Genomic DNA, 22,509 nt, shown 5'->3' on the forward strand with positions numbered 1-22,509 from the left:
TGCTTCCACATTTTCAGGTATCTTTTCAGCATCACCCCACTGTCTGCACCACCAATTTACTGTATTAGTCCATTTTCACACTGCTGATAAAGACATACCCAAAACTGGGCAATTTACAAAAGAAAGAGGTTTAATGGACTTACAGTTTCACATAGCTGGGGAGGCCTCACAATCATGGTGGAAGGTGAAAGGCATGTTTCACATGGTGGCAGACAAGAGAAGAGAGCTGATGCAGGGAAACTCCCCCTTATAAAACCATCAGATCTTGTGAGACTTATTCATTACCACAAGAATAACATGGGAAAGACCTGCCCACATGACTCAATTACCTCCCACTGGGAACCTCCCATAACACGGGAATTCAAGATGAGATTTGAGTGGGGACACAGTCGAACCATATCACACCTCATTGCACATTTATGTCATCACAGCAGACTCCAGAGCAGGAGGCCAGGCCTGGCAGTGAAGCATCACAGGCACAGAAAAAAGGAAGCCTCCCTGCAGTAGCCGGCCATGTGCCCTGCACTGTGGCTGCAATGCCACAGGGCCCACACCCTGCCTCTCTGGTCCTGACAGGATTGGAGCCTCAGCCCTTCCAGGAAACAGTGCCCCTGCTGGAAACTGTGCTCCAGTGCAGTCTGGAAGACACCTTCCTGGACTCAGCCATCTGTCAGGACTGGCTTGGCCAACCCCAGCTTCGCTATGAATGGGAGTCTCCAGATGAATGACCCCATTAGGGATGGGACAGTCCATTGGAAATTGGACTCATGGCTTCCTTGTCTCCAGGGTCACAGTTTCCCTGTGTGAAGTCCCGTGCCTACCCTTAACAACGACTTTGTTTGCCCTGTGTACTGACTGTGGCTTTTGTCTTTCAACCTAATTTCTGCCCATCCCTTGACAGAGGCAAGGGAGAGTGCTTTGGCCTTACCTGAACCTGGACCTAGAGATGTGGAAGTTTCTGAAAGCTTGCGAGCTGCCCTTTTCTCTCTGCCATAGCTCATCTGAGGTCCGTTCTGATAGGAAGAGATTCAGAGTGGCTTCTGACTCATTTGCTGTCCTGTCCTCATGACTGTTGCAAAGCTGGGGTGTTACAGCTGCCAGGGAGGCTGAGACTGCTTCCCTCCCCCCCTACCTTGCTGTGTTAGTCCATTCTCATGCTGCTAATAAAGACATACTGGAGACTGCACAATTTATAAAGCAAAAAGGTTTAGCTGACTTACAGTCCAGTCTGGCTGGGGAGGGCTCAGGAAACTTACAATCATGGCAGGAGGGAAAGGAAATACATCTTTCTTCACATGACAGCAGGAAGGAGAAGTGCTGAGCACAAGAGGGGAAAGCCCCTTATAAAACTGTCAGATCTTATAAGAACTCACTCATTGTTGCAAGAACAGAATGGAGGTAACCAACCCCATGATTCAATTACCTCCCACTGGGTCTCTCCCATGACACATGGGGATTATGGGAACTACAACTCATGATGAGGTTTGGGTGGGAACACAGCCAAACCATATCATTCCACCCCTGGCCCCTCCCAAATCTCATGTCCTCACATTTCAAAACACAATCATGCCTTCCCAACAGTCCCCCAAAGTCTTAACCCATTCCAGCATTAACACAAAAGTCAAAATCCAAAGTCTCCTTGAGACAAGGCAAGTCCCTTCTGCATATTAGCCTGTAAAATCAAAAGCAAGTTAGTTACTTCCCAGATGCAATGGGGGCACAGGCACTGGGTAAATGTTTCTGTTCCAAATGGAAGAAACTTGCCAAAACAAAGGGGTTATAGGCCCCATGCAGGTCTGACACCCAATAGGGCAGCCATTAAAACTTAATGTTCCAAAATGATCTCCTTTGACTCCATGTCTCACATCCAGGTCATGCTGATGTAAGAGGTGGGCTCCCATGGCCATGGGTAGCTCTGCCCCTGTGGCTTTGCAAGGTACAGCCCCCCACTCCAGCTTCTTTCATGGCTGGCATTGAGTGTCTGCAGGTTTTCCAGGCACACAGTGCAAGCTGGCAGTGGATCTATCATTCTGGGGTCTGGAGGAGGGTGGCCCTCTTCTCACAGTTCCACCAGTGTGCCAGTGGAGACTCTGTGTGGGACCTCCGACCCTCCATTTCCCTTTCACACTGCCATAGCAGAGGTTCTCCAAGAGGACTCCACCCCTGCAGCAAACTTCTGCCTGGACATCCAGGCATTTCCACACATCACCTGAAATCTAAGAGGAGGTTCTCAAACCTCAATTCTTGACTTCTGTGTATCCGCAGGACCAACACCACATGTAAGCCACTAAGGCTTGAGACGTATATCCTCTGAAGCAATGGCCTGAGCTGTACCTTGGCCTCTTTTAGCCACAGTTGGAGCTGAAGCAGCTGAAAAGCAGGGCACTATGTCCTGAGGCAGTGCAGAGCAGGGGGGCCCTGGGCCTAGCCCAGGAAACCATTTTTCCCTCCTAGGCCTACAGGTCTGTGATGGGAGAGGCTGCCATGAAGGTCTCTGACATGCGCTGGAGACATTTTTCCAATTGTCTTGGTGATAAACATTCGGCTCCTTGTTACTTCTACAGCAGGCTTCGATTTATCCCTAGAAAATGTGGTTTCCTTTTCTGTCACATCACCAGACTGCAAAATTTCCAAACTTTGATGCTCTGCTTCCTCTTGCATGCTTTACTGCTTAGAAATTTCTTCTGTCAGACACCCTAAATCATCTCTCTCAAGTTCAAAGTGTCACAGATCTCTAGGGCAGGGGAAAAATGCTGCCAGTCTCCTTGCATAGCAAGAGTGACCTTTACTCCCATTCCCAACAAGTTCCTCATCTCCACCTGAGATCACCTCAGCCTGGACTCCATTGTCCATATCACTATCAGCATTTTGGGCAAAGCTATTCAAGAAGTCTCTAGAAGTTCCAAACTTTCCCACATTTTCCTATCTTCTTTTGAGCTCTCCAAACTGTTCCAACCTCTGCCTGTTACACAATTCTAAAGTCACTTCCACAGTTTTGGGTATCCTTATATCAGCACCCCACTCTCTGCAGCACAAGTTTACTGTATTAGTCCATTTTCATACTGCTAATAAAGACATACTTGAGACTGGGTAATTTATAAAGGAAAGAGGTTTAATTGACTCACAGTTCGGCATCACTGGGGAAGCCTCAGGAAACTTACAATCATGGCAGAAGGGGAAACAAACACTTACTTCTTCACATGATGGCAGGAAGAGTAAGTGCTGAGCAAAGCGCGGAAAGCCCCTCATAAAACCACCAGATATCATGAGAACTCACTCACTTCACAAGAACAGCAGCATGGGGGTAACCACCCCCATGATTAAATTACCTACCATTGGGTCCCTCCCAGAACACCATAGGGATGATGGGAACTACAATTCAAGATGAGATTTGGGTGGGGACACAGCTATACCATATTACATGGGTCAAAGCTTCAGAGACTGCTAAGGCTTTGCTAGGCTGAGACCCACGGAGGTCAGCACCCACCCTGTGGGTCTGTGGGAGAGAACTCAGGGCTCTTCCTTGGTGACAAAACCATACAGCACAAAACCAGGGTCAGAGGTAAGAGGGGACCCAGGACCCCCTGGTCCGGGTGTCTCAACCTAAAGATCAGGGCTTGCTTAGATGATCACTACAGGGACAGCACCGTACCAAGGCAGCAGGTATATTGTGGCTTCAGGGCTGACCCCACGGCTGCACCAGCACACAGAGCCCTGCCTGGTTCTCTGCCTTCACCATCCTGAAAGTCTTAATGACCTTGGAACAAGGGGTCCTGCATTTTCATTTTGCACCAGGCTCTGGGAACTGTGTAGCTGGTCCTGATCAGATTTCCTCTGTGCTGACAGAAAGCCCCACTGGTGCAAAACCTAACTGAAAGAATAGATTAGACCAGCAGTTCTCAAGGGTGGAATTGTGCCCTGGGGGCACATTTGCCAATGTCTGGAGACATTTTTGGCTCTCTCTGCTGGTGTTGAGAGGGATGCAGCCAGGGATGCTGTGAAACTATCTACAAGGCACTGCAGTCTCCAGCAACAGAGTCATTGGGCTCCAAGCGTCAATACTGCTGAGGCTGAGGAACCCTGGGCTAGAGCAACGTAAGCAGCCCAGGCAGCTGCAGGAACTGCTTATGAGTCCAGTCAAAGGAGCCAGCACTGTCCAGAGGAGGCTTCCCAGCACAAGGAGGGGCTGGAATTTAACCAGTCTAGCAAAAAGAAAATCTTCCCGAGACACCAACTCCCCCCCACCCCTTTAGCCCTTCCTCCCGAGAGTATGGGCCATAAATCAGACAAAACCTGCATTCTGCAGAAGGAACACCCTCTGTGACCTGGTGGGTTGCAGCATGGCTGAAACTTGCATGCATTTGAAGAAGCGGCGGCCCACAGAGATCATTCTGGAATCACACTGCAGACAGAGGCCGCGAGGAAGGTCCGTGAGGGCAGGGGAGGAAACTCACTGAGTCTGGTATCCTCTGCCATGATGTTAGAAATCAAAATTTTATGAGTGTGACAAGCAGATGGTCAAAACCACGCCGATGTGCCAGGTGTTTTAATGAGCCCGGTCCCCAAGTCAGCATGGCACCCCGGAGCGCAGCATTCCTGGAGTTACCTAGGTTACTCCACCGAGGCAGCCCTGGGCAGCGAGGCCTCAGGTGAAAACCTTGAAAAGCGGCTTGGGCATTAGCATGACAAAGAGCCGCCACCTGGGGCGGCTCTGCGGCCCGGCCTCCTGGCTGCCAGGACAGACGCTGTTGTTGTTTGTCTTTTTGTTTTGTTCGTCTTAAAGAACATCCTGAAGATGCTTGCCGGGGCTGGTAACTAAGCAGCAAGAGTTTATGCTCAAAATAGACATTGTTTGTAATTTTTCACCCCAGTTACCCTAGAAATTTCTCAAATGATTTCTTTATAGCAGCAGACACAGGACTCCATCCCACCCCCCACTGGCCCTGCTCCTTAGAGGGATAATGAGCTGGGCCCCCTCAGCCTCCTTCCCACTGATTACTGTTTATTAAGCGTCCGCAAGAAGCGGGGCCTGTTTTCCCTCAGCCTTTTTTATCTCCTAATGTGTGTGTGTGCCATGCAGATTAGGATAGGGAAATGCTAATTTACACTGCACAGCGAGCTGCCCAGAAAGCCAGATCTGCACAGACCGGTAAGCCCGGGGGCGGTGCAGGGGCGCCAGGAGATGCAGAGGCTGGTGCCCCAGGGTCCAAGGCAGCGGACCTGGGGTAGGTGGTGTAGACGTGTTCAACTGCATTCAAGTGGTGCATTCCTAGAAATGGGGCTGGTGTGGAGGAAGCTCCACGCACATCCTATATTGGCACCTCTCAGCCAGCCGGGCTTCTCTGGACACCATGGACACTCCAGGCTGGACAGGGCACCTCTTAGGAACCTGTCTCCACTGCTCTGTCCCCAGGCCTGCTAACTTGCTTGCTGGAGGGTCAGGACCGCAGAGAGGCCAGGGGTTCATGCAGGTTCTCAAGGTCACCTTCCTGGAACCCTCAAAGGAAGGGCAGCAGCTCCAGACACGCTGTGACCCTGCATGTGAGCTCCAGGCTCAGGGTCACCTTCCTGGAACCCTTGAAGGAAGGGCAGCAACTCTGGAGATGCTGGAACCCCACATGTGAGGTCCAGGTAACTCCTTAACTGAGACCACAGAATGCTCCCTTCACACGGTGTAACTGAGTTTATGAGGCTTTCCATTTTGAGGAGGATGCAGCCATTTACCTTTTTAACTCATTGGAAGGTGGAGAGTCTCTGTTAGCTAAGTCCAGGCTTTAAAGAGAACAGCCACAGCTGGTGGAGGTAGAGGAGGTCGGGACTGAGCTCAGGGTGTTAGGGAAGTGGCGTTTCTGGATGCAAACAGCCTCTGAGAGGCAACGGGGAATCAGAGCTGGGCAGCAAAGCACAGCTCGCACCTGCAGCACCAGATTTCCAGTGAAATGAAGACTCAGAGTCACAGCAAGCCGTGGAGACCATGTGGCTATGCTCCCTTGTCAGCGTACCTGAAGAAGATGAGCTACACCACAACACTCAGGAGCCCTCCTCAGCTCCCAGGACTCTCGCGTGGGCATAGAGCATTCAGTACTGCCACCCACTCCCCAGGGGACATGTCTCGTTAAACTCACCTCCACCTAACTCCACCCCCAGCCCTGGGCTATTGCTTTGAGCTGTCAATTTTGTATTAGATATAGAATTAAAGTTTAGTCAATGAAGCAAGTCAAACTCTGTAAAATATTTGAAGAGACTTATTCTGAGCCAAATGTGAGTGACCATGGCCCGTGCGTGACACAGCCCTCAGGAGTCCTGGGAACACGTGCCCAAGGTGGTCAGGGCGCAGCTTAGTTTCATAGATTTTAGAGAGACATGAGACTTCAATCAAATATATTTAAGAAATATATTGGTTCGAGAAAGGCAGGACAACAGATACAAATTGATTCTCATTTTGAATCTGTATGTATACACCACCTTCGTATTAAGAAGCTAATTGGTATATTGAAGGGGGGCTTCCAGGTTATAGGTAAATCAAACATTTTTCTGGTAGACAATTGGTTACCTAAAGATACATAGGAAGAATGAATGGAACAGGGTTCAATAGGAAGGAATGTCTGGGTTAAGAAAAGTTGTGGAAACCAAAGTTCTGATTGTGTAGATGAAGCCTTCAGGTAACAGGCTTCAGAGAGAATAGATTGTAAATGTCTCTTATCAGACTTAAGGTCTGTTTGATGTTAATGCCAGAGAGGTATCATGAGTCCTGTCCAGCCCCCACTTCCCATCACGGCCTGAACCAGTCTTTCAGTGAGATTTTAAGGGCACCCTGGCAGAGGAGGAAGTCCTTTCAGACGGTTGCCCTGTGCGGTGGGGAGCAGGGGTGGGGGGACTTGGAATTGTATTTTTGGTTTACAGTTCATTAAATCTGTGTTAATGCACTGAATTCGGGCCATAAAAATTTCTCTAACATTGTGGTAATGTGCCAGTTTCTCTTAGGTAAAGATGTAGGTATTCTGGAGAAATTTGACTGAATGCTCAGAACAGGTGAATCAGAGTGCAGCGTCTTAAGGCTCACCTTCAGTTGCAATACAAGGCATCGACTTTTAAGAATTTTGATATTTTAAAAGTTATCTGTAATAAAAAATATTTTGGCACCAAACATGTTCCTCTTTCTTGTAACCTGTATTCTATGTTCAAAAAATTGTTGAATTCACATCCCCCAGAATAGAAACTCCATGAGAAGAACATTGCGGTTCTTATTGAGAAAAGTCTTCGAGGCTCCAAAAATAGTGTCTGATACGTAAACATCACTCGAGGAATACTGCTGGATGTGTAAACACACCATGTCCATGGCACACGCATGCACACCACACACAACCTGTTGTCTGCTCCATTAATGCTCCCATTACTGGTATGCTGGGATGGTGTCAAGAGTGAATACAACCTGCTGAACACGCTTTGTATAGATTTTTCTGGAACATAAGTGGCTCTTTGACTAATTCTAAAATTTGTTCCAAAAGAAATGTAGCTATACATTTGCTTCTCATATATTATCAAGTGAAAAGACTAGATCACACGGTAGGATCTAAGGTATAGTTGTAAATTGCTTTAGAAACCTATCAACACACACTCCTAGAAGAACACTGGAAGAATATGCACCCAAGTGTTGGCAGTCAAGATTTTCTCCTAATTATGTATATTTGTATTTATATTTTTTCATTTTGAATCAGTATGATGCACTGCCTTTGTATTAAGAAGCGAATGGGTACCTTTTTCCTGGGGCATGTGTTTGGTTTTAGAGCAGGAGCCATCACCTGCCAGGTGTCTGACTCCCCTGTACTGCCTGCTGCTGCTTCCCATCACACCCAGGGCCTGAGGGAGGAAGTGGGCTCCTGCAGCACGGTCAGGGCAGTGAGGTGAGGCAGAAGCGGCACTAAGGGAATTCCCTGAGGGACCTGGTGAGGGTCTCCATGCATCCCGCCAAAGGTCAGCGCCTCCTGGGGTCTCCTCTGACCTCCTGGCACCAGGGATGGGGTGTCCCTGCTGGGACCTTGGAGCCTGGGCTCTCTGACTGCTTGCTCTGTGTAGCTTGGCTCCCCCTAGTCCATTATTTTGAAAGGGAAAGGAGAGGAGAGGGAAGAAGGTCAGAGGGAAGGAGGAGGGAAGAAGGAAGGAGGCAGGAAGGAGCTGAAACAACCTCCGGCAGCACATCTTTGGGTGCCAGGTCTCGGAATGCAGTGGTGAGTAAGATGAACTCCTGGCCATCAAAAGCAGCTACCAACTGGCAATTTGTATGATTGATTATTTAGCCACAACTGTGATGAGTGCAACTGAGGACAGGCACAGGGCCTAAGGCGGTGCCCGACACGATGCCAGGCCAGGGCTGGGACCGGGCTGAGATCTGAGATTGGGAGGTCCAAGTGTGTCCTGAGGTGCTTATCTCTGCCTGCAGGAGCGTCTGTGACAGAGAAAAAGGAACTGCAGGTTCCCTCCGTGAACTCCCACAACCCTGCCCAGTGAGGACAGCCGGGCCAGGCCAACAGCCGGGCCAGCATGTCTGCCCCCTGGAGCTCTCTCTTCCCTTCACGCGGGGGCTGCTGGTGGGGAGGTCACAGGTGGGGAGGTCACAGGCCAGAGCGCAAAGTGCTGGCTGCACAAGAGGCTTCCCTGAGGGAGGAAGCTGCTCCCTTCCACAAAGGTCTCTCCAAAGGACCTTCCTAATTTGCTGCTGGCAGAGAGACAAACAACACAGTGGCCATGCCAACTGGGAAGAGAGGCCAAATGGAAACCACAGGCCACACTGCAAGGTGGTGGGGAAGAGGGCTCTGGCTTGCTTGTCCTTTTACGTGGCGAAAACTAGAGCGGCAGCTTTCATCAGACCAAAACAGGATGAAAAGGACAGAGGGAGCATGGCAGAGGACAGCACCTGACTGCCAGGAGACGAACAATAAAGCCAGGACGCAAGAGGATGTGCGTGCAGCGGCATTTGGGACTCGGAGAGAAGACACAAGCCTGGGAAGCACGGAGGGTTCCAGCCTCATCCATCACATCACCAAGTTCCTGTTTTACCCTGATTCTAAGCAGCAGCTAAATAAGCAGATTAAATGCTTAGAAATGCCGTGTTGTGGAGTGTGGAGGCCCAACGGCCAGCGAGGAGGCTATAAACAGAGTCAGTGAGAGACAAAGAGAAAACAAGTCTCTAGGAGGCATCCCTCTCTTTTGCTTTGACGGTTGTGATAACGAGCAGGGAGGAAGGATCCATGAGTGAAAGGCATACTTGAAATATGATTTTCAGTTTCCTTCTTTCACAACTGGGTAAAAATAATCATTCACCAAACAGAGAACAGACAGGAGGAGGAGTCTACTAGGAAAATGGTCATTATTGAAAACTGAGGCAAAGGAGTGTCAGTCAAGCTTCAAAGCCCAGACACACATGGGAACATTGCTAGGAAAAACAGCAAAATTGTTGAAGACCTAGCATCTACCTTGGCCCCTGCAACAGACACAGGAAGAGCTCTGCCTCCTAGAGTTCTTCAGACTCAGAATGCAGTGCTGTTTGGAAGGAACTTTAGGTAAATACAGAACCAACAGGTCCGTCATCTATGTGTGCAGCTGTGGCTATGGGGAGGAAGATGGTCATTGATAGTGAGAGAGGGAACGGGTTGGTGGCAGAAAGGATCACAAAATGAGGCCTAGACCAATGTCCACGTCATGGAATGCTGAGGTGGCCTCTTGGGTAACATCAGATGCAAAACAGATACCAGAATATTCACCCAGGTTTGATTCCTTAGGCGCCTCGTTCTGAAAGCAAAAGTGCTCAGATTCAGTGATGAGAGGGAATTTGAGGACACACTTGTGAGGACCAGGCACTTCACACGTTCAGAAGGTTGGAAAATGGCCTCTGGAAGGTGAATACTGTGCTTGGCTTGCTGAAGGGGTCCCTGGCAAAGCACAGTCCCAGCTGTGTCCTTGTTGTAACAAGCCGTGCCTAGTGGGCTCTCTGAGCTTATGGGGCCTGCAAACAAATGATCTGGAAACTTTATAAGTACAGTATTGATTATGACTAAAGATAAAGCAGATTTAATTTCACTGGCAATCTGAAAAGAGTATCTTTAAGAAAAGCTAAGTGATCTATGAATTAGAAGAGAACAAGAAAGAAAAAATAGATGATCCCAGATCAGCTTTCCTTGACCTTAATAACTGCAAAAGATTCCATTTTTTTTTTTTTTGCCTTGAGATATTCCACTTATATGAATAAAGTGAAATAGGATTGTTCCTTTAGAAAGTAATTTTGACAGGTCTTACTAATTATTGAGATGATCACTTGTCTGCTGTCCAGAGAACAAAAGCCTGCATTTCAGAAAGGCCAATATTCTTTTTGTTTGCCTTATACTCATTCTACTTTCAGTGGGTGGGCTTAGATTTATTTCAGACTTAGGTCTTCTTGCAATGCAGGTATTATGTAGGCTATATGCCTGCCCATGCATTCATGTTGATTTACGTGTATAAAATGCTTGGACACATGGAATCATGAATCCTAGAGAAGAAGTAATCTAAAGAGTTTATTGTGTCAGTCAGGATGGACTAAGTTATGCTGTGCTAACAAGCAATGCCATGATCTTAAAGAACAAAAATCAATATGCTTATTTTGTGCTTATGCTGCACTTTCACTGCCAGTCAGTAGCAGTTCTTCTGCCTATTGTTCAGTAGTTCAGGTTGAGGAAGTTCTAACTGGAAAATTGCTGGTTGCTACAACAGAAGGAAAGTAAAGACATGGGAAACCATGTGTTCACTCTCAAAGCTTCTACCCACATGTGTGACACATTCCTTTCGCTCACATTTTACTAGCCAAACTCAGTCATGCCTGCAGGCAACAAAGGTGGAAATGTGTAATGCGCCAAAGTCTTGGAAGCAAGAGTGGTCTTGCACCCTGCTTTCAGACAATGTCTACAATGATCCTTATATACCCTCTCATGTGAGCGTTTCCTAGACGCAGTCTTCAGCAAGAGGACTCTCAGCCTTCCATGTAATGGAAATACAATCAGCAGTTGAAAGCACAGAATTAACTCCACTGGTGTAAAAGCCGGTGCCTTGCTTCTGTCCCAGAGTCACCAGGATGTCCACCAGGGAAATGCACTAAGTTGACTCTGTAGTGAAGAGGCTACATCAGCATCAGCCCTGCATCATCTATGGTGATTACATTATCCACATCCATGGTGATGGAGCTAAAATATCCAATGATCACACACAGGACATAATGATACATTGTGGATCATGACCTGCCTAGGCCACAATTTGCCCTAGGGATCAATGACCTAGAACTATATCAGTGAAATCTATTGAACAATGAGAGAAGAGATTCTCTTACTTCAGTAACTGAGAAGAAAAATGAATTCTCCTACCTCAGTAATTGTGGAAAAAGACTGATTTAACCCAGTACCTGTGAAGAAGAATAGATTTTCCTACTTTAGTAACTGTGGAGAAAAATGTATTTTTCTACATCAGGAACTATGGAGAAGAACAGATTCTCCTACAGAGAAGAGGGATTTTCCTACCTAGATAATTGTGGATAAAGAGAGATTCTCCTACCTTGGTAACTGCAGAGAAGAAGACATTCTCTAACCTCATAACTGTGGAGAAAGATTCTTCTACCTCAGTAACTGGAAAAAATGAATTTTCCTATTTCAGTGACTGTGGAGAAGGGAGAGAAACTCTTACTTCAGTAAGTAGAGAGGAATAGATTCTTCTACTTCGATAACTATGGATAAGGAGAGATTTTCCTCCTCAGTAACTGTGGAGAATAGATTCTCCAATGTGAGGAACTGTGGGAAAGAAAGGATTCTTCCACATCAGTAGTTGTGGAGGAGAGATTCTCCTACATTATACCTGTGGATAAAAATGAATCTCCTCATTCAGAAACTGTTGAGATGCATGCATTCTCCTACTTCAGTAACTGGAAAAGAATTGATTCACTTACCACCTCAGTTATGAAAAAATGATAAATTCTACTGTCTTTGGAGGAAGAAAAGATCTCCTGCCTCAGTACCTGTGAGGAATATTGGATTCTTCTACCCCAGTAACTATGGAGAATAACAAATTTCCCTGTATCTGTAATTGTGGACACGGAGAGATTGCACTATTTACATGTGAAGAAGAAGGGCTTCCCCTACCTCAGTAACTAAGAAGAAGAATAGATTCTGTTACTTTCGTATCTGTGGAGGATGAAAGTTTTTTTTTTTTACCTCAGTATCTGTGGAGAAGAATGAATTCTCTTACCTCACTAATTGTAGAGAAAGAGAGACTTTCCTATCTCAGTAACAGTGGACAACAATGGATTTTTTTTTAACCTCAACAACTATAGGAAGAAGAGATCTCCTTTAATAACTGTAGAAAAGAATGAAATCACCAACCTAAGTGACTGCAGAGAAGAGATTCTCCTACCTTAGTAACTATCTAGAAGATTTTATTATTCTACCTCAGGAACTGTGGAGAAGGATACATTCTGGTACTTCAGTAACTATAGAGAAGGAGAGAATCTTCTCCCTCAATAACTGTTGAGAAGAATGGATCCTATCTTAGTAACTGAAGAAGAATGGACTCTCTTACCTCAGTGACTGTGGAGAAGAATGATCCTTTTATCTCAGTAAAAATGGGGAAGAACAAATTCCATAACCTCAGTAAAAGGAAGAGAGATTCTTCTATCTCAGTACAGGTGGAGAAGAATGGATTCTTCTAATTCAGAACTTTGAAGAAGAAGAGATTATACTCCTGCAGTAACTGGAGGAAAATGGATTCTCCTCCTCTGTGACTTTGCAGAAGGAGAGATTCTTTTATCACAGTAACTGTTGAGAAGAATGAATTCTCCCTCTTCAATACATGTGGAGAAGAGTAAATTCTCCTACCTGCATAACTGGAGAAGGAAGGAATTATTTTAAAACTCAGTAACTGGGAAGGAGAGAGCTCCTTCAGTAACTGTGTATATGAATGAATTTTCCTAATTAGTAACTGTGTGAAAAAAGACATTCTCCTATCTCAGTAACTGTAGTGAATAATTTATTCCCGTATCTCAGTAACTGTGGAGAAGAATGGATTATCCTATCTTAATAACTCTGGAAATGGATGGGTTCTCTTCCTTCAGTAACTGTAAAAATGAATTCTCCTACTTCGGTTATTGTGAGGAGGATAAAGGGTGTTACCTTAGTAACAATGAAAGAAGATAGATTCTCCTACTTAGTAACTGTAGAGAAAAACGGAAAGATCCTCAGTTTTTCTGAGGAAAGTAACTCAGTTACTGAGTGATAATATACAGAAAAATATTATCTTCCCTTAATTATTGGGAAAAAGAGGATTCTCCTACCATGGCAAGGGAGCAGAAGAGATTTTCCCACCTCTGTAATTGCAGGGAAGAATTATCCTACCACAATATCTACAGTGAAGAGTAAATTCTCCAACTTGAGTAACTGGAGAAGAATGGATATTTTTAACCTCAGAAACTGAAGAATGAATTCCCTAATCAGTAAATGCACGAAAGAGGAGATTCTCCTACCTCAATAACTGTGGTAAATAATTTATTTTCCTATGCCAGTAACTATGGAGAAGAATGGCTTCTTTTACCTTCTTGGTAGATGTAGAGAAGAATAAATTCTCCTAGTTGAGTAACTGTGGAGACTGAGGAGGAAGAGACATTCCTCTACGTTGGTACCCATAGATAATAACGGATTTTACCAACTCATAACTGTGCAAATGGACAGATTCTTCTATTTCAGCTACTGTGGAAAAAATACATTCTCCTTCCTTAGTACATGTGGAGAGGAATGGGTTCTCCTATCTCAGCAACTGTGAAGAAAAGATTCTTCTACCCAAGTAATTGTCAAAAAGAATGGATTCTTCTTCCTCAGTAACTTTGGAGAAAGATCTATTCTCTAACCTAGTAACTGTGGAGAAGGGGAGATTCTCCTACCACGGCAACTGGAGAAAGATTCTTTTGTCTCAGTAAATGCAAGGAGGAATGGGTTCTTCCACTTCAGTAACTGTGGATAAAAAGAGATTCTCCTACCTCGGTAATTGTAGAGAAAAGTGATTCTCCTTCCTCAGTAACTGGAGAAGAAAAGCTTTTCTTCCTTAGTAACTGTGGAAAAGGAGAGAGTCTCCTGCCTTACTATCTGTGGAGAAGAATAGATTCTACTTTGTTAACTGTAGAGGACAGTGCTGCTACCTGAGTAACTGTGGAAGAGAGATTCTCCTACCTCAGTAACTGCGGAGGAGAGATTTTCCTACCACAGTAACTGTGGAGAAGGAGAGACTCTCCTTCTTTAGTCACTGTGGAGAAAGAGAGCTCTTCTTCCCTCAGTAACGATGGAGAAGAATGTATTCTACCTCATTAAGCATAGAGAAGGAGACATTCCCCTACCTCTCTGGTGAGAATAAATCTGGGCTCTTGGTCAGAGTAGTATCAGTATAGGTATCGCCAAGGCTTCTTGTTTGTGTCCCTATGAACTTGGGAATGTGCTGAAATGAGATGTGGTGGACTGGATTGAGAAAGACCGGCCAGGGGGGCTTTGGCTCTTGTGAAGCTTCTCTACCAGTGAAAGGCACAGCTCGACACCTCCTCTTTCACAAAATGGTGTGGAAGATTATTAGAACTGAGAGCCCCAGTGAAAAAAGAAACTCTTCACATCCCCTGTAAAAGCTGTTGGTGAGAGGTCCCTGAGAGACGGGGGGGGTATCAACACCCTCTCTTCCCTACCAAGGGAACGCACCTTCTGGACATCTGGAGAAGAATCACAATGGTACTTTAAAAAACATAGGAGCAAAATTGAAAATCAAACCCTCACAGAAAATACGACAAGGCAGAATTGTAGCTAATTGTGGATAAGATGGTCTGCGTTTGAATTATGGCTCTAGCACTTACCAACTGTGTGGCCTTGAGCAAGTTAGTCGACTTCTCTGCGGTTTCAGTTTCCTCATTTGTAAAACTGGGATGATAAAATGACTTGTGCAGTCAGCCTCCTGTGAGAAATAAATAAGATAATGCCTGAGACACACTCAGAACAATGCATGGCACAAAGCAAACATGCAGTCAGCATTCACTGCAAACAATTTCTCATCCTGAAAAAAATGTTGATTAGACCATGGTGAGCCAAGAGATGAAGGCCATTTGCCTTAAAAAGTCCCATTGGAGGCCTGGCCTTGGTTTCTGCAAACTGAGCAGCTAAACAAGCAGAATTGAAGGTGTGCTCTGCCATTGTTGTGCAACAAAGCTTATTGCTGAGAATGGAAGTTTGAGAGAACAACTTTGCCAAAAAGAAATTTCATCACTCCTTGAAATGGCAACCATAATTTGGGGTTTTTAGGAAATTCCCTCGGAAACCCAGTGCCCTATTTTCCTCACATTACCCCCATTTAGCTATTTGTGCCATACACCATATAAATTGTCATCGCTAAGTCCAAGACATCATAACTCATAGATTGCCTCTTTGTTTTCCTAAAGAACGAAGAGTCCAAGAGGAATAGAGAGGCATTTTTTCATCCACAATGTGTTTTTTTTTTTTTTGAGATCCCCAATGTTGTGTTGGGTGCAGGTTATGGAGACAAAGATGTAGGCCATTACCTCCAGGGTCTCACAGGCTGGTGGGAAGGCAGGCCAGGGAACCTGCCTGTAGCAATAGATCCCTGGTATATTCACAGGCTTTGGGTCTGATGGAAAAGAAGGGTGGGAGCTCAGGGACTCAGAACCCCGAACAGAGGGAGGCGAATCCTGAGGGTGAGAGAGTGGAGGGCAGGGCTTACAGGAGGGAACGGCCCAGGTCAGGCAAATAGTGAGAGAGCCTCTCACATTTGGGAACCATGAGAGTTTCCACGTGGCTGAGAGGTGGCTTCATGGGGAAGACGTGAGGGAGAATGGAACAGGGTGGAGGCAGATCACAGAGGGCTCTGTGTAACTTATGCTGGACCTGAGCACCATGGGGAGCCGACAAGGGAAATTTAGATTGAGCAGAGATCCAACTAGGTTCGGAATATCTCTCTACAGCAGCAGTAAAATACTATGTGGGTGACAAGACTGGGAGCCGGGAGCGGAGGCAGGAGGGTGTGGATGGTTCAGGCCAGGGACGGACAGTGGGGCCAAGGGGAGGAGACATTGGAGTGGCACCGCGTGGACAGGGGCAGGTCTTGGGGACGCATAAGACTGAAAGGAGATGTGGAAACATCCAGGCCCACAGTCTAGGGGTCCAGGGGCTGTGGCCACTGGGATGCCATTTAATCAAAGACTTCTCCCAAGCCCACCCCAGGTGAAGCCCCTCCTCTGCCTCTGCTGGCTTGGTCCTGGGGGCCAGGGCCTCTCCCTCATTGCAGCTGCCAAGCTGGACCATCCAAGAAGTAATGCAGGACCCGCCTACCATGACCCATGCCTGAGTTTCCCAGCCTGAGCCTTCATTCTCAAAGCTGTTTCTTGCTTCAAGGTCATTTCCTCATGGTCCTCCCGTGCCTGCGATGCTCAGCCCTGAATTCTTCACCAGACTCTTTACAGTGAGTGATTCGCTCCTCTGTAAACATCTCCTCTGTGAAAGGCCTTGCCCAGTCTCCAAACCTAAATTAAGTCCTCCTGTTACAATACCCTATACTTCGCCTCACATTTATGGCAACATGGAATTATATATTTCTGTGTGTGGCTGTTTGTTTTATATTTAGCTTCCTTCATAGACCATGATCTCTGTGGGGACAGGGCCCCTTTGCCCCCATGCCCAGGGCGGGCTCTACACCGATGCCTAGAAAACACACATGCAAAGGCAAAGGCATGAAGTCAGCCAAGTCAGCGAACGAGAGAAGGCTGGATTGGCTCCAGGTTTCTGGTGGTTGACAGTGCCCAGTGTCATTCACCAAATGTGGGATAGGCCAGGAGGAAAACACACGGTGAGAAGGAGATTGGAGCTGTGGATCTGCTTCAGAGCCGTCTGGGCCAGGCCCCTCATTCCAACTGAAAGGGACTTGCCCGTCCAGACTCACCATCTCCTGTGAGTCACCAAGCATACAGGGATCACAGGAGCCTTGGGCTCACGAAGTGTGTGGCCCCCCTGTGCAGATGAAGGACCAACGGCCAAGGGAACAAGAGAACCCTGAACCTTCTGTAAGACAAACCCACTAAGTGCTGTTTCCCACTGGGGTCTCCTATGGAGAAGCCCCTCAGACCAGGAATATGGTGCAAGAGCTTCAGATTCTTTGTCCTGGACCAGTGGTTGCCCAAACAGCTATCATTAGCCAGCAGAGACTTTTGGTCCACAGGAGGCGGATGATGCACTTGGTCCTAACGGGAAGTTTCCTGGATCCGTTTGGTTTGCTGCTGTTGGGAGACCAGGCGGCCACCTTCTTATAGCTGTGTCCTCCTCACTTACGTGGTCTCCAGCAGCACCGCCATCCCACAGTTTCCTGACTCTAAAGTGTCTGAGGCCCCCACTGCCTCTGGCCAAAGCACATCACCTGCAGTTCACTCCCAACTGCCACTCACCACTTATGGAACTCCTGCCAAAGCAGCTTCCATGTGCTGAGGACGGCAACCTGCATAGTTCACTGAGGCCTGACTCAGTTGCCCTCCGAGGGTCGGGGCAGCTTGTTGAGTGCAGATGGTGAGACGAAGTAGGAGGCCGAGGGGCAGGAGGCCATGCTGCAAACCACAGGTGGATTTCTGCCATTAAGGACAATGCTCTGTGCTGATGAAGGCCTAGTCTGTCACAGTTAGTAATTCTGTAATAACACATTACATTTTCATAGCATTTGTACATTTTCCAAGTATTTTCATGTTTATTACTCTTTGTTAACAATAAATACAATTTTTTTTGACCTGAAGTACACTCCTGTGCTGCCACTGACATTTATTAACTCATCAAATCCTACACACTTATTCTCTACTCACAGGTGAGAAAGCTGAGGCCTGAAGATGTCACCTACACCGATGGAGGTCAGCTAATTCGGGTCTGTCTGACCCAGAACCCACACCCTAAATCACTGCAGGGCACTGCCTTCTCCCCAAAGTGCCCTAAGGGAGATTAAAAAAAACTCACCTCCTCCCAGTTGAGCCAATGGTCCCAGCAACCATGATGGCACTATCAGGCAGGGCAGGTCCCCCTCTTACCGATGCGGGAGCTGAGACAAGGAGCCCCTCAGAGCCCAGTCTGAAGTTTCACAATGAAGACAGCTAAGTCACTCCTTTCCTCCCTGCCTCTCCCCTCCTTTCTTCCTTCCTTTCCTCAATAATGAAGCATCCATTAGAAACCTGCTCTATGGAAAACATTGCTCTGTGAGGATGCTATGAAAGTCTCCTGGAAATCAGGAGTGGTCTAGGCATTTCCAGGGGTGTGTGTGCACACACGCATATGTGATTCTGTTGATAGCAATATTAACAGTAGAGTAAAAAAATAAAGCACCGAATCAGAATTTCTTAAAATTGTTATATATCTCAAACATTTGCACTTAGCATATTAATGCTTTTATATGTAATTCATACCATTTTATTGGCAGTGTGTCTGGAAATGGGACTAACATTTATAAGAGTATGTGCCTTTATAGAAATATGGAAAAGAAAATGCTGTCTCTAAATCATGTCATTTTGTGACAGGAGGTAAAACTACATGTAGAGAATGAAGTACTGAAAATAAAAAATGGAGGCCCTTCATTAGTATTAGGCCCTGGGTTAGCTTATCTCCACCTCGGAGACTGGCGTCTGCTAGGTTTAAACTCTTCCTCCCAAAGCACACGGCCTCTTGCCTGTTGCCAGCCAGTTGAGTGTCAAGTGGAAGTTCGGAGCCATTGGCTCCATCCCAGCTGCCCACAGAGAGGAAAAAGTGCGCTAAAGGGATCATGTGTTTGGGGAGATGGGCCTGAAAGCACTGGTGGGTGTGGAGAGGGTGGGCTCTGTACAAGCCCTGCTGCCTCTGGCCTGGATTGGGGGTGTGCTGCAAGGTCAGGGTGTCCAGGGCAGTGGACTCTCTGGACAGCACCCTTCAGTGTATGCTTCCCTCACATCTGTGGGGTCTACTCAGGTACAGGAAGCTGTCCCAGGCTCTCTGGAACTCATTCTCCAAATAACAGAATGGTAAGGTTGCACAGGTTTGTGGGAAGATTTGTGGAAATAATTACATGTCTCTAGTGAATCTGAACTAGAACTCACAAAGGATATATATGGGTTAGGAACCTGAGACTAGTTCTGCCTATCCTATAAAGGAGCATCTGTATATCATAGTATTGGTGAGATTGACAGTCTTTGCGTGGAAATTGTGATCCCTCACTTCAAACATGCATGAGAGGCCCTAGATCATGCCCTGATGATAACTGCCATGGTTTCCAGCACAGGCCCTTGACCACACCAGCTATAAGACCACACAGGCTCTAAGACCCCACCAACAACGCAGACCAGAGCTTGTTCTTTCAACCACCTGTATGGGCATCATCCTCATGTCCACCTCTCCACCAGCATGTCCACCTCTCCATTCACGCGTCCACCTCTCCGTCCATGCATCCACCCCTCCGTGTATCACCTCTCCATCCACACATCCATCTCTCTACGTGTCCAGGAAACTGTTGCCCTGGGGGCAAGAAAAGTGTAGTTTGTAGCAGTCTACACTAGGCTCACACTTTTGCTATCTCCACCTTGCTAGTGTGGTGGGCCACGGTGACCCACTCTGGTTGGTTGGTCAACACACAGCGCGGCGACGGCAGCTCCATGGTAGACGGCGCAGTGGGACCCGGCAAGGCTGGTCGTCCCTCTGGCGGGGTGGTCAGGGCCGCTTCCTGGAAGGCGGATTTCATCCGAAGGGCTAATGTCGCCAGGACTTCCTGGCCGCGGACCTGCTGAAGGAGCCCCCAAAACAGTGCAAGCCACGGGGCTTTAAAGGTGCTCTTCCTTCTGTGTCCCATTTTACAAAATAACATTAATATTAGGTTGATCACAATCGTTGTTTTGTAGATTGAAAGCATTTGAATATTGACAGTTTAATAAAGTTTATATTGTTCTATCTAAGCATAAAAACTTAAAAATTTATAAAGCGCCTTCTAGAGCAGTCGCTTTGCTTCAAACATTTCAATCCTCAAACCGGCCACGTGACTAAGTTAGCGCAGGTATTTTTCTCCCGGCCTCAGGTGAGAAACCTGCCTCCGCTCTGCCCTGTGCTGGGCCAGGGCTGACACAGCTGTGGGGCTGGGGTTTCCGATCCCAGCGCAGAGCATCTCCCGCTGACTCCTGCGGTTGTGAGGCGCCTGGGATGCCCCTCCCTGAAATGGGTCGGGACCGCATCGGGATCCGGGCAGCCCGGCCTCGCAGCAGGCCCTGGGCCCTCAGAACCACCGAGGCTAGCGCGCTCTTCTCGGGCCCCGCCGGGAGCCCCGGCCTCAGCCCCTCGCTGCCTCCGCCCTCCGTGTGGATCCCGGCGGCCGCCCTAGGTGGGGCGTCTGGGCAGGGCAGTCTCCAGCGCCCGCCCTCCCGTGCGTCCCGGCTCCGTGGTGAGCGGCGTTTCCCGCTTTTGCCTTCTGCCCCGTCCCGGCTCCGCCGGGGGAGGTGGCGCCCTTCTCTGGCTCTCCTCAGGCCGCGTTCGCGCCTCACGGGAGGTCTCGCCAGCCTGGCAGTGCTCGGCGCCGCTTCCCGCGCAGACTGAGGAAAGATGGCGCGGAGGCGCGGGGAACCCGCGGGCTTCTGAGGAACGCGGCGGGCACGAGGACGGAGGGGAGCCCTGAGGCCACGACTGAGGAAAGGGTCGAGCTCAGGCACCGAGGCGGTGGCCGAGGGGTTCCCAGGGTGGGGGCGGACGCGCGTCATGGGAGGCGCTGGGGTAGGGTGCTAGGGAGGCCGCCCCAAGCGGCAGGAAACAGGCGGGCCGCGTCCCTCCCGCCTCAGCTGCAGGCCTGTGGGGCCGCCTTCCTGGCGCGGCAGCGGCTGTGAGGGGCGGCCGCTCGCAGGCCTTCCTGGGCCGTGTGGTTCCGTCGTGCAGATGGGATCAGATGGCCCTGGAGGTGCGGTCCTCTAGGTGTGCGTCCCAGACGTGCCGGCGCCTCCCCATGCCCATCAGTGAGGGTCACAGCCCCTCCCCAGACCTGGCGGGGCCTCCCAGCCCTTCACGCAGCGCTGACTGGGCCTCTGCCCACCGGACGCCCTGGTCTCAAGATGGAGCCCACGTCCCCTGCTTGGGCTGGACGAGTGACCCTCCCCTGCGGCCATGAACAGGGAGATTTAAACGTGTTTAGGCTGGACCCTGCCCAGCCCGGCTGAACCCCGCTCTCTGGGAGCGCAGGCATCAGACGCCAGGGACGCCACGGTGGAGGAGACCACCCGCGAGCCTGGTGACGTCACGGTGGAGACCACCCGCGAGGTCGGTGACGTCACGGTGCAGGAGACCACCCGCGAGGTCAGTGACGTCACGGTGGAGGAGACCACCCCGAGCCCGGTGACATCACGGTGGAGGTGACCGCCCCTGAGCCTTGTGACGTCACGGTGGAGGAGACCACCCTGAGCCCTGTGACTTCACCATGGAGGAGACTGCCCCTGAGCCCGGGTGCCCCTGACCCCAGGCACTGGATGGGATCCCCAGAGGCCATGTTTTGAAATCAGTTTATTTGCTGTCTCATCTATAAATTATTTTTTAATTGCAATAAGACCGCCTACTCAAAAAGAGTTCTGGAGACAGATGATGGTGGTGTCTGCACGTAGGAATCTATTTAATGCCACTGAACTGAACACTTAAAAATGGTTAAAGACAGTACATTTTTTGTGAGCTGTATTTACCATAATAAAAAAATGGGAGAAAAACTAAACACTGGCCTTACAAACACACTAGCTGGTCCTGAGGATGTGCATTTTGTGCTAGTGAGGCATAAAGGAACCTCAGAGCGTTGGCCAAAAGATGTGACCATACTATGATTTGGGGTATGAGCCTCATTTTTTCAACTGTCTGAGCCTCATTTTTTCAACTGTACAATGAGATTAAAAATAACATGTAGTCCTCTACGATGTGGGGACAAATAACAAATGTTTGCTTTGGTAACTGCAAATTGTGAATAAATGTCACTATATAGTTAAAAAACAACAGCAGCTCATCTGGTAAGCACAGCACCACCAGCCTCCCTCATGGCAGAAACCCAACTCTGGTGTAGCGTCAGCACTGAACAACAGATGGGACATTAGCCCAGGAAACACAGCGGATCCTCAAGACAGGCATTTGCTCGTGGGTTGAATTTGGAGAAGTACAGCACACTCAGAGGGTAATTGTTCCTCATCTTCAAGGTCGTCCATTAATAAGTGTTTAAAGTTGGTTTGTTCTCCAGTTTTCCACGTATCTGTGTGTACAGTGAAGTGTCAAGGACTCCAGCCTCCTCCACTGATTCAAGACCACTCGTCCTCTGTACAAATAAAGACTTAGCCTGGCAGCAGAGCGAAGAAGAGACTGCAGGGCATGTTTGTTCTCTGCAGAGGCTAAGAGTTCCCCTCAGGCTGGCACCACCCACGAGAGGCAAACAACTGTGTCTGTGGAGCTGGGTCCC

This window comes from Piliocolobus tephrosceles, chromosome 5 (genome assembly GCF_002776525.5).
Source record: "Piliocolobus tephrosceles isolate RC106 chromosome 5, ASM277652v3, whole genome shotgun sequence".
In the NCBI taxonomy this organism is placed as follows: Eukaryota; Metazoa; Chordata; class Mammalia; order Primates; family Cercopithecidae; genus Piliocolobus; species Piliocolobus tephrosceles.